General features: G+C 40.6%; 1 protein-coding gene and 1 non-coding gene across 5 annotated transcripts in view; both read left to right on the top strand.

Moving 5' to 3' along the window:
* Window positions 1-4,335: 4,335 nt before the first annotated feature.
* polr3e (polymerase (RNA) III (DNA directed) polypeptide E) overlaps window positions 4,336-10,246 on the top strand; it is a 24,797-nt gene continuing 18,886 nt past the window's right edge. For 2 of the 4 annotated variants that reach the window (XM_071394066.1, XM_071394067.1), the window contains exon 1: window positions 4,747-4,932. The gene's annotated coding sequence lies outside the window, so the exon portion shown is untranslated. Of the gene's footprint in view, window positions 4,628-4,740; window positions 4,933-10,246 lie in introns of those variants that run through there. The other 2 variants (XM_071394068.1, XM_071394069.1) reach the window with 2 other exon arrangements.
* trnal-aag (transfer RNA leucine (anticodon AAG)) lies at window positions 4,504-4,585 on the top strand. The gene has a single exon. It is a non-coding gene; the product is annotated as a tRNA-Leu (tRNA).

Here is a 10,246-nt window from a genome sequence, read left to right as displayed (position 1 = left end):
AAACTTTCCACCTCCTCCACTACTGTCGATCTGGATGGGGGGGTGCTCCCTCTGATGTTTCCTGTAGTCCACGATCATCTCCTTTGTTTTGTTGACGTTGAGTGAGAGGTTATTTTCCTGACACCACACTCCGAGGGCCCTCATCTCCCTGTAGGCTGTCTCGTCGTTGTTGGTAATCAGGCCTACCACTGTAGTGTCGTCTGCAAACTTGATGATTGAGTTAGAAGCGTGTATTGCCACGCAGTCATGGGTGAACAGGGAGTACAGGAGAGGGCTGAGAATGCACCCTTGTGGGGCCCCAGTGTTGAGGATCAGCGGGGTGGAGATGTGGTTTCCTACCTTCACCACCTGGGGGCGGCCCGTCAGAAGGTCCAGGACCCAGTTGCACAGGGCAGGGTCGAGACCCAGGGTCTCGAGCTTAATGACGAGATTGGAGGGTACTATGGTGTTAAATGCTGAGCGGTAGTCGATGAACAGCATTCTTACATAGGTATTCCTCTTGTCCAGATGGGATAGGGCAGTGTGCAGTGTGATGGCGATTGCATCGTCAGTGGACCTATTGGGGCGGTAAGCAAATTGGAGTGGGTCTAGGGTATCAGGTAGGGTGGAGGTGATATGATCCTTGACTAGTTTCTTAAAGCACTTCATGATGACAGAAGTGAGTGCAATGGGGCGGTAGTCATTTAGTTCAGTTACCTTTGCTTTCTTGGGAACAGGAACAATGGTGGTCATCTTGAAGCATGTGGGGACAAGACTGGATAGGGATTGGTTGAATATGTCCCTAAACACACCTGCCAGCCTACAAATCGATCCCGCTCCAGAGTACAGGCCTCGTTGTAATGCTCATTCCTTCGACGATAAGCGCGAATCCGACCCTCACCCCTGGTGAGACAAAACCACGACTTGTCAGTGAAGAGCACTTTTTGCCAGTCCTGTCTGGTCCAGCGACGGTGGGTTTGTGCTAGAGGTCGACCGATTAATCAGGATGGCCAATTAATTAGGGTTGATTTCAAGTTTTCATCACAATCGGTAATTTATGTTGAAAAGTTTTAATATATTTAAAACATTAAATATATTTTCTTGAATTACAATTATTTCATTTTCAGACAAAGTGGATGATACTACCTCCTATAAATATTACTGCTTATACAAATTCGTACTCCTAAAAATGTGCCTTTAGAAGTGAACAAGCAATCACCCAGTTAGTGTCTTCCTCATTATTGTCCACCTCCCCACAGAAGCGGCACAGTTGGCTCAGGTCATGTAGCAAAACATAATGTCAAGTAGTCTATAACATCTTTACATGTATTTTTCTGAGCAAACAGGGAACAGGGAACAAGGGAATAGTATAGGTTTCTTGTAACATAATTATTTAAATACATGTGTTTTAGTGGCCATCTAGTCAGAAGTTGGATCAATGATAACCTTGAAAGATGCTTATAAATTTTTATTTTATCTACAATTATATTGAATTATAAATTGAACATACCAGTGTTGGAGGAGAGTGACTGCTATTTCTTCTCTCATGATGTTAACATCTTTGACCGTATTTGATAAGGATCAGGGGAGTATCAATGTACCTTTAGCAAATCAAATATATTTGGAGTTATCAATTTGTACAGTATATGCTGAAACCATAAATACATGTTATGGTAGATGTCATATTACATTATGAAATCTACCATGTTCTAAAATGTAACATATACAGTAAATGATATGCAATATGTAGAAAACTGCTACCTAACCTGTTCACTGCTAGAGTAAAAGCACAACAAACATATGTTTTTATTATAAACATAGAGCAACAGGTGTAGAAGTGTATTCCAAGACCAAAAGTAAATCAGAATCAAAGTGGTTAGGTGGTTATTGAATCAGCATTTACAAACAGCAAGGGACTTTGCAGTTATGATGCCTGCAGCTCAACTTATTCAACCAATTAGGCAACAGTACACAGTGAAGTCTTGGTGATTGTCCACTGAATCCTTAAAGAGAAGACAACTTCAAGAATGACACAATTGTAGATCACAGAAAAAGAAAAACAGTACATCACTTTATCCAGACCAAGAGGTATTAAGGAGCTGGTCATTTTCTGGCCCTGTAGGCTAGAATTAGAATCCTGAACATAATGTGAGCTGCAATAGGGAGGCCATCCAGGGTACAAATCAGTGGAGGGGAATCAGAGAATGCAGGGATTCCAGCAGGGTGTGAGTTGAAGTAGTGTTAGGAACTTTGTTAATAATAATTAAAACAATTTCTAGATTTAGATAAAACTGTAACTAATTGAACTCTGCATGCCTAGTGAAAAGAGATTTGTGCTGTGGGTTATAAAGTAAGCAGAAAGGGTCGTTAAACTATGGTTGAACTGACCCAACTTAGCCCTGAGATGTTTAGATAAGGTAGTGAGTAACTTTTTAGGTCTTCCATTATCTTGAGTTGTCTGCTAAAGTGGTAATAAATTATAGTGAGGCTTCAGGAGAATAGATTATATTGTGTGTCATGTGTGTGCGCTGGGAAGTTGGAATGAACTTTTGAACCTGTTTTATATTGGTCAGGACGAGGAGATTTATTCTGTAACCTATGACGTCATATCTTGTATATAAACTGTTGTTTATGGTCAAATGGTAGCGTGCTCCGAGAATAAATACTATTATCTAATTTTAATAAGACTGTATCCTGTCTATTTTATGTTAATAAGTATCTTACAAATTCTTATAAATAGACAGATTGATTTTAATTAATGAGTACATTAGAGGAATTATTTAATTCCCTCAACAAGTAGTCAAATCTGGAGCTGACAAGGCTCTGACTTAGCATCTTGGGGGCATCGCTGGATGGTGTGGAAGAAGAAGCAGAACGTTCATGTTAGGCCTGAAATGTAAATGACGTGATCATCTCGGATTATCTAACATCTGAGAATGGGCAGGCATTCCCTCGTATGAAGAGCATCTTGCTGATTATGCGATGTCATCCAGGTGGAAATGTCACCTGCATATCTGATGTAGGAAAATAAATAAGTTGAGTGTCCTGTGGATATGTATATGTACTGTACATCTGTGTATGTGTATATATATCTTGGTATATATATATATTTTTTTATTTCAATTATTATTATCATTATTGTGTTTTGTGGTTGAGAGGTGGGGGAGGTTGATGGGGATAATGGATGTGCTGGGGGTGTCCTATTGAGGGCGAAGGGACCTATTGGGGAGGGGATTCTTCTTGGAGGCACATTCAGTCATAGTTTTGTTTATTATATTATTATATAATATAATATTTTTAATGTTCTATTATTATAACAGTTTACTGTGATTATGGATATGCGCTCATGTTGACTTATATATTTGAACTTTATTTTTTTGTCCAGAGTACAAATGTTTGATTTATTATTATTACTACTGTACCTACATTCTTAAAAACGAAAACAGAAAAAGTGTAAAAAAATGTAGGAAAAGCCTTTAGAGGGAAAATCACGATGGGATGGGGGATTGAGGAATGGGTAGAGAGAACAGTAGAGGGCTCTGAAAACTATTATTGCTGAAATAACCACTTACTTTTGTGACTAGAGTCTAATACTTCCTGTGGCACACATCAGAGGGCATGATAGGTCACCAAATGATTATGAAGTGTGCCAGGCCTTGCAGTCCCAAGATAGAGGGGGGGGGGGGGGGGGGGGGGGTTCAGCAGACAAGAAAATGGCCTTACCAAAATCCTCCTGCCCTTCTAATTTCCTTAATTTTGTGGCTAAAGTCAAATACTTCCTGTGGCACACACTACTGGTCAACATGAGCTACCAAAAGGATTCTGAAGTGTGCCAGGCCTTGCAGTCCCAAGATAGAAGGGGGGAGAGAATTTAGGCCGGCAAGAAAATAGCCTTGCCAAAATCCCCCCCTTCTAATTTCCTTAATTTTGTGGCTAGAGTCAAATACTTTCTGTGGCACACATCAAAGTAAAATACTTTCTATAGAACAAACTTCACGTCAGGATAGGCAACTGAAATTAATAGTTGATGTATGTGTGTTATATTAAACATAGATGGAGTAAAATGTAGGCAAGCAATAAACATTTCGGAACAACTACTAGTCAAATAAGACATGTGAGAGATGACGAATTTTAGCAAAGAGATTTATTTAGACTAATACACTTGAAACATATAGCCAAACCGAAAGCTGCGAGATAAATAGAGATAAATAATTAAATGAAACGCAGCCTAACGTGTTCAGAAATCTCAACGAGCAACAAGTCGCAGCAATGAAGAATTGAGTGCGTGCGCGAAAGGGGGAGGTTCTGGCAGGGGGAGCTTATCCGCACAACCCGGCCATCGACAATTGCCAATATATCCTCCAAACACCTGCTTTTCCGGCATTATCACTTAAATAACATAACCATACTTAGCGGACTGATGTGATGTGTCATGTCACATCGCATTTGGAGCTACTAGCTGGAAGTCATTTTACAACATTTATGAATCTATTAATCTTGTCATATTCGGTGGTACCGGTACATGATAGCGTGGCCGAGCGGTCTAAGGCGCTGGATTAAGGCTCCAGTCTCTTCGGGGGCGTGGGTTCGAATCCCACCGCTGTCAGGAAGATTTTTCGGATCGCGGGCTATCTACTTCTCCAGTCCAGTGAGTTGGAAATCGCGACATGGTCATAAATCCTTATGGATTATATGAAACATTTTAACACAATCTCATGTTAAACGCCTTTGCGACATATGTAGGCTAAAAACGTAAACCTTTATCGCTTTGCATTGTGGGAATACAAATAGCAGCTCCTCCCCACGTGTCTCTGTGGAGCCAAGCAACGACATGGCAGCGCTCAGATAGCCACAGCTACTCACTTCTTTAACTCGATCACATGAAGTATTTCAACATAGCATCCATTAACATACGTCAATGAAATAAACTGAGGGGAACGGTGAAGTGTGCAGGTGAGATCTAGCCCTTAACTATTATTGAAATACCGGGAAAACTCACAAAATCGAGGCCTGGCAAATGACTTCCAATTATATTTGATAGCTTGCAAGCTAGAGTTTCGAGTAAACGTTAGCCAACACAACCGGGTAAATTGCTAGCCAGTACTTAAGTAAACAGCCATATCTAAAGATTTAGCTGGTTATCCATAATTACTTAACGTTATAGATTTTTTTACGTGTTACCCTGGTTATTTTACGGATTAGTTTTGTTTTTAGCGTTGGTTTGGCTCAAACGGTTTGATCGAATAAGTAGCTCACCAACACAGCCGCTATGCTAAGTAGTTACCTATTAGTCGCCTCTAGCAGATGACTTGTCATGTTGTCAATGTAAATTAGCTAACTAATGTACGGTAGCTAGTTAATTTAGCGACCTTAAACTTACAATGAACTGCGAGGACTACTCACGATGATAAAATGTATTACTTGGTGCTGGGCTGTTAGATGAATGGTAACGTTAAGACGATCGATCTGAGGGAGGTGCTGTTTTTTAATTTTATTTTTTAAACATTTTGTGCATATGTATTTCTTATAAACATATACGTTTGTTGGCAATGTCAATTCATACACATTTTTTCAAAATACTTACTTTTATGTAAGCTAGTTGGACAGGCAAACGCCGCAGAGTACTAAACTGTAAAACCGAGCAACTCGTAATATCATGTACGTTACTATCACAGATAGAACAAAGAGACAGATTTCACCGGATGTATAATTGTGAAGCATCCGCTTGGCGTTTCCATTCGCTACCAAATATGGGAGAAGATGGAACAACATGGGGTTTGACCGATGAAACATCTGATCTCTACAGTTTTCTGTTCCCAAAACTATAATATGTTACGAACAGAGTGGACTTTACCCTTTGCCAAAGTTTAAAAAAATTGTTTAGGAGTACCAAGGCGAATTTAGTTATTGCACACGCTCACTTCAGAGTGGGCGTTCCTTAACATACATATGCAAATAGTGGTAGAACGCGCAAATAGGATCTTGCTAGCTCGTGCTTGGCTCTGCCCACCTTGCTTGGTCTGCCAACTATGACTCAAATGACCCATTTGAAACAACAGGCTGGGGTCTCTTGGCTTCGGTATAACAAATCTTTGGTAGTAGCTCTGCTGATCACATCTGCCAATCACGTTATCCGTATTTAAGGTAGTAGACAGAGATCTGCTTCAGACTAACTGTTATCAGTTAGTTAGATTACAACAAGAAAAATACTATTTAGTTATAGAAACGTGATTATATATATAATTTCCCCCCACTTTTATTTAACCAGGTAGGCCAGTTGAGAGCAAATCAAATCAAATTTTATTAGTCACATACACATGGTTAGCAGATGTTAATGCGAGTGTAGCGAAATGCTTGTGCTTCTAGTTCCGACAATGCAGTAATAACCAACAAGTAATCTAACCTAACAATTCCACAACTACTACCTTATACACACACACAAGTGTAAAGGGATGAAGAATATGTACATAAAGATATATGAATGAGTGGTGGTACAGAACGGCATGGCAAGATGCAGTAGATGGTATAGAGTACGGTATATACATATGAGATGAGTACTGTAGGGTATGTAAACATAAAGTGGCATAGTTTAAAGTGGCTAGTGGTACATGTATTACATAAAGATGGCAAGATGCAGTAGATGATATAGAGTACAGTATATACATATGAGATGGGTAATGTAGGGTATGTAAACATTATATTAAGTGGCATTGTTTAAAGTGGCTAGTGGTACATTTTTACATAATTTCCATCAATTCCCATTTTTAAAGTGGCTGGAGTTGAGTCAGTATGTTGGCAGCGGCCGCTAAATGTTAGTGGTGGCTGTTTAACAGTCTGATGGCCTTGAGATAGAAGCTGTTTTTCAGTCTCTCGGTCCCTGCTTTGATGCACCTGTACTGACCTCGCCTTCTGGATGATAGCGGGGTGAACAGGCAGTGGCTTGGGTGGTTGTTGTCCTTGATGATCTTTATGGCCTTCCTGTGACATCGGGTGGTGTAGGTGTCCTGGAGGGCAGGTAGTTTGCCCCCGGTGATGCGTTCTGCAGACCTCACTACCCTCTGGAGAGCCTTACGGTTGTGGGCGGAGCAGTTGCCGTATGGGTTTTACATCTGCGACCTGGCCAAGATAAAGCAAAGAAGTGCGACAAAAACAACAGAGTTACACATGAGATAAACAAACGTACAGTCAATAACACAATTGAAAAATCTGTATACAGTGTGTGCAAATGAGGTAAGGCAATAAATAGGCCAATAGTGGCGAAGTAATAACAATTTAGCAATTAACACTGGTGTGATAGATGTGCAGATTAGGATGTGCAAGTAGAAATACTGGTGTGCAAAAGAGCAGAAAAACAAAAACGAATATGGGGATGAGGTAGGTAGTTGGTTGGATGGGCTATTTACAGATGGGCTGTGTACAGCTGCAGCGATCGGTAAGCTGCTCAGATAGCTGATGCTTAAAGTTAGTGAGGGAGATATTTCTCCAACTTCAGTGTTTTTTGCAATTTGCAATTCGTTCCAGTCATTGGCAGCAGAGAACTGGAAGGAAAGGTGGCCAAAGGAAGTGTTGGCGTTGGGGATGACCAGTGAAATATACCTGCTGGAGCTCCTGCTATGGGTGGGTGTTGCTATGGTGACCAGTGAGCTGAGATAAGGCGGAGCTTTACCTAGCAAAGACTTACAGATGACCTGGAGCCAGTGGGTTTGGCGACGAATATGAAGCGAGGGCCAGCCAACGAGAGCATACAGGTCTCGTTGGTGGGTAGTATATGGGGCTTTGGTGACCAAACGGATGGCACTGTGATAGACTACATTCAGTTTGCTGAGTAGAGTGTTGGACATTGCCAAAGTCAAGGATCGGTAGGATAGTCAGTTTTACGTTTTACATGTCTGCAAACATTATTTTATTCATTCTTGTCTCGCACTTTTGTCTCACATGATCTATTCAGCTTCCCTGTGTCCTGCTCCCAGAGATCAAACAAGTGCTGTTCACCAAGCTTGGGCTGGTTCACTCGCATGTGAGAACCATCCTGCTGCAGTTTGAACTAGCCTTTCCGTCACTATATAGACATTGAGACCATGTATGCATTTCCCTGTTGTGTTTTGTTTGTGGGTTTAGTTTTAGACAGTCTAATGCATTTTAGAGTTGAAGAACTCCAACTACAGATACACGTGCTTGTTTGAGCATCTCAAAGACTAAATTCATTATTGAATCAGTTTAGCGGGTGACAGATTATTTTACTATTGTAACATGCAGTGGGGAGAATTCTATTGTTCCTGTCAGGAGCCCAGGCTTTTGAAATAGATCAGGAGTGTAAAACTCATTCCATGGAGGGCCTAGTATCTGCGTGTTTTTGCTTTCAATTAAGACCTAGACAACCAGGTGAGGGGAGTTCTTTACTAATTAGTGACCTTAATTCATCAAGGGAGGAGCGAAAACCCACAGACACTCAGCCCTCTGTGGAATGAGTTTGACATGTGCCATAGATGAGAGTTCTCGTCTCTGGACCACACACGGCTTAGATTTCATTCTGCTAAGGCACTTGTCACTCTCTACATCGGTCAGTTACATTGGTGACCAGGGGGATCATTTCGATACGCCTATGGGGCCTGGGCACACACATGCTCCTGGAGAGAAAGGGTAATACTGCATGAGTTGATGACAGTTCGATGGTCTCCATCAGAAGTCCAGGCTTTTGGCGTAGATTGTAAAGTGCTCATTTCTGGACTGCAGTATTGTAAGATTGTGCCCCCCACGGCACTTGATATACACTGAGTGTACAAACATGAACACCTGCTCTTTCCATGACATAGACTGACCAGGTGAATCCAGTTGAAAGCTTATTGATGTCACTTGTTAAATCCACTTCAATCGGTGTAGATGAAGGGGAGGAGACAGTTTAAAGAAGGATTTTAAAGCCTTGAGACAATTGAGACATGGATTGTGTATGTGTGCCATTGAGGGTGAATGGGCAAGACAACAGATTTAAGTGCCTTTGAATGGGATATTGTAGTAGGTGACAAGCGCACCGGTTTGTGTGTCAAGAACTGCAACACTGCTGGGTTATCATGCTCAACAGTTTCCTGTGTGTATCAAGAATGTTCTACCACCTAAACGACATCCAGCCAACTTGACAAAACTGTGGGAAGCGTTGGAGTCAACATGGGCCAGCTTTCGTCACCTTGTAGAGTCCATGCCCCAACAAATTGAGGCTATTCTGAGGGCAAAAGGGGTGCAACTCAATATTTGGTTCACTATATTTAGATATTTCAAATACTGCCTGAGACACCTTTGTATTTGTCTTCGTACTCAATGAATAGTGAAACACTTTCTGATGGTTATTTGTTTGAATTCATATGCATGAAACGTACATTATGGAAAACCTGTCTCGCACTGTCATGATTAGTAGAATAATGAATGGATTGGCAAGACTTTGGCACTGACAACTTTTGGGTTAGTAGGAAAGTTAATAATTTAAACACTTAAATATACTCACATTTAACATTTAGTATTTCACGTTCATTTCTCAACTGTTTTTTCTATAATCTATATCTATATTCTCCGTACCTTATATCCCAGTGCATCCAACGTTATGCATGTCCACCATGGTATTGGAGAACTCATCTGGTTTAGAACACTCATCTTATTACAGAGCACTTTGTACAACTGTTTTTAGAGAAGATTATATTGCAAGGTATGCTATATGTGTAGGCTATGCCATCTGTATTGGCTAATATGCACATGACACACATCCCTTTCTATCTACATGCATTTATTTGGGTTTCTATGCAAAGTACAGTGTCTTCAGAAAGTAATCAGGCCCCTTGACCTTTTTCCACATTTTGTTACGTTTACAGCCTTATTCTAAAATGGATTAAATAAATACAAATCCTCAGCAATCTACACACAATACCCCATAATCACAAAGGCAAATGTTTATTTATTTTTTGCAAATGTATTAAAAATTAACATACCTTATTTACATAAGTATTCAGATCCTTTGCTATGAAAATTCAGCTCAGGTGGATCCTGTTTCCATTGATCATCCTTTATGTTTCTATAACTTGATTGGAGTCCATGTGTGGTAAATTCAATTGATTGGACATGATTTGGAAAGGAACACACCTGTCTATATAAGGTCTCACAGTTGACAGTGCAGGTCAGAGTAAAAACAAGCCATGAGGTCGAATGATTTGTCCGTAGAGCAGCGAGACATGATTGTGTCGATTTTTGCAGCATTGAAGGTCCACAAGAACACATTGGCCTC

This window comes from Salvelinus alpinus, chromosome 3, assembly GCF_045679555.1.
Source record: "Salvelinus alpinus chromosome 3, SLU_Salpinus.1, whole genome shotgun sequence".
Classification (NCBI taxonomy): Eukaryota; Metazoa; Chordata; class Actinopteri; order Salmoniformes; family Salmonidae; genus Salvelinus; species Salvelinus alpinus.
Note: the sequence above shows the minus strand (reverse complement) of the source record. Positions and strands in the feature narration are given on the sequence as shown.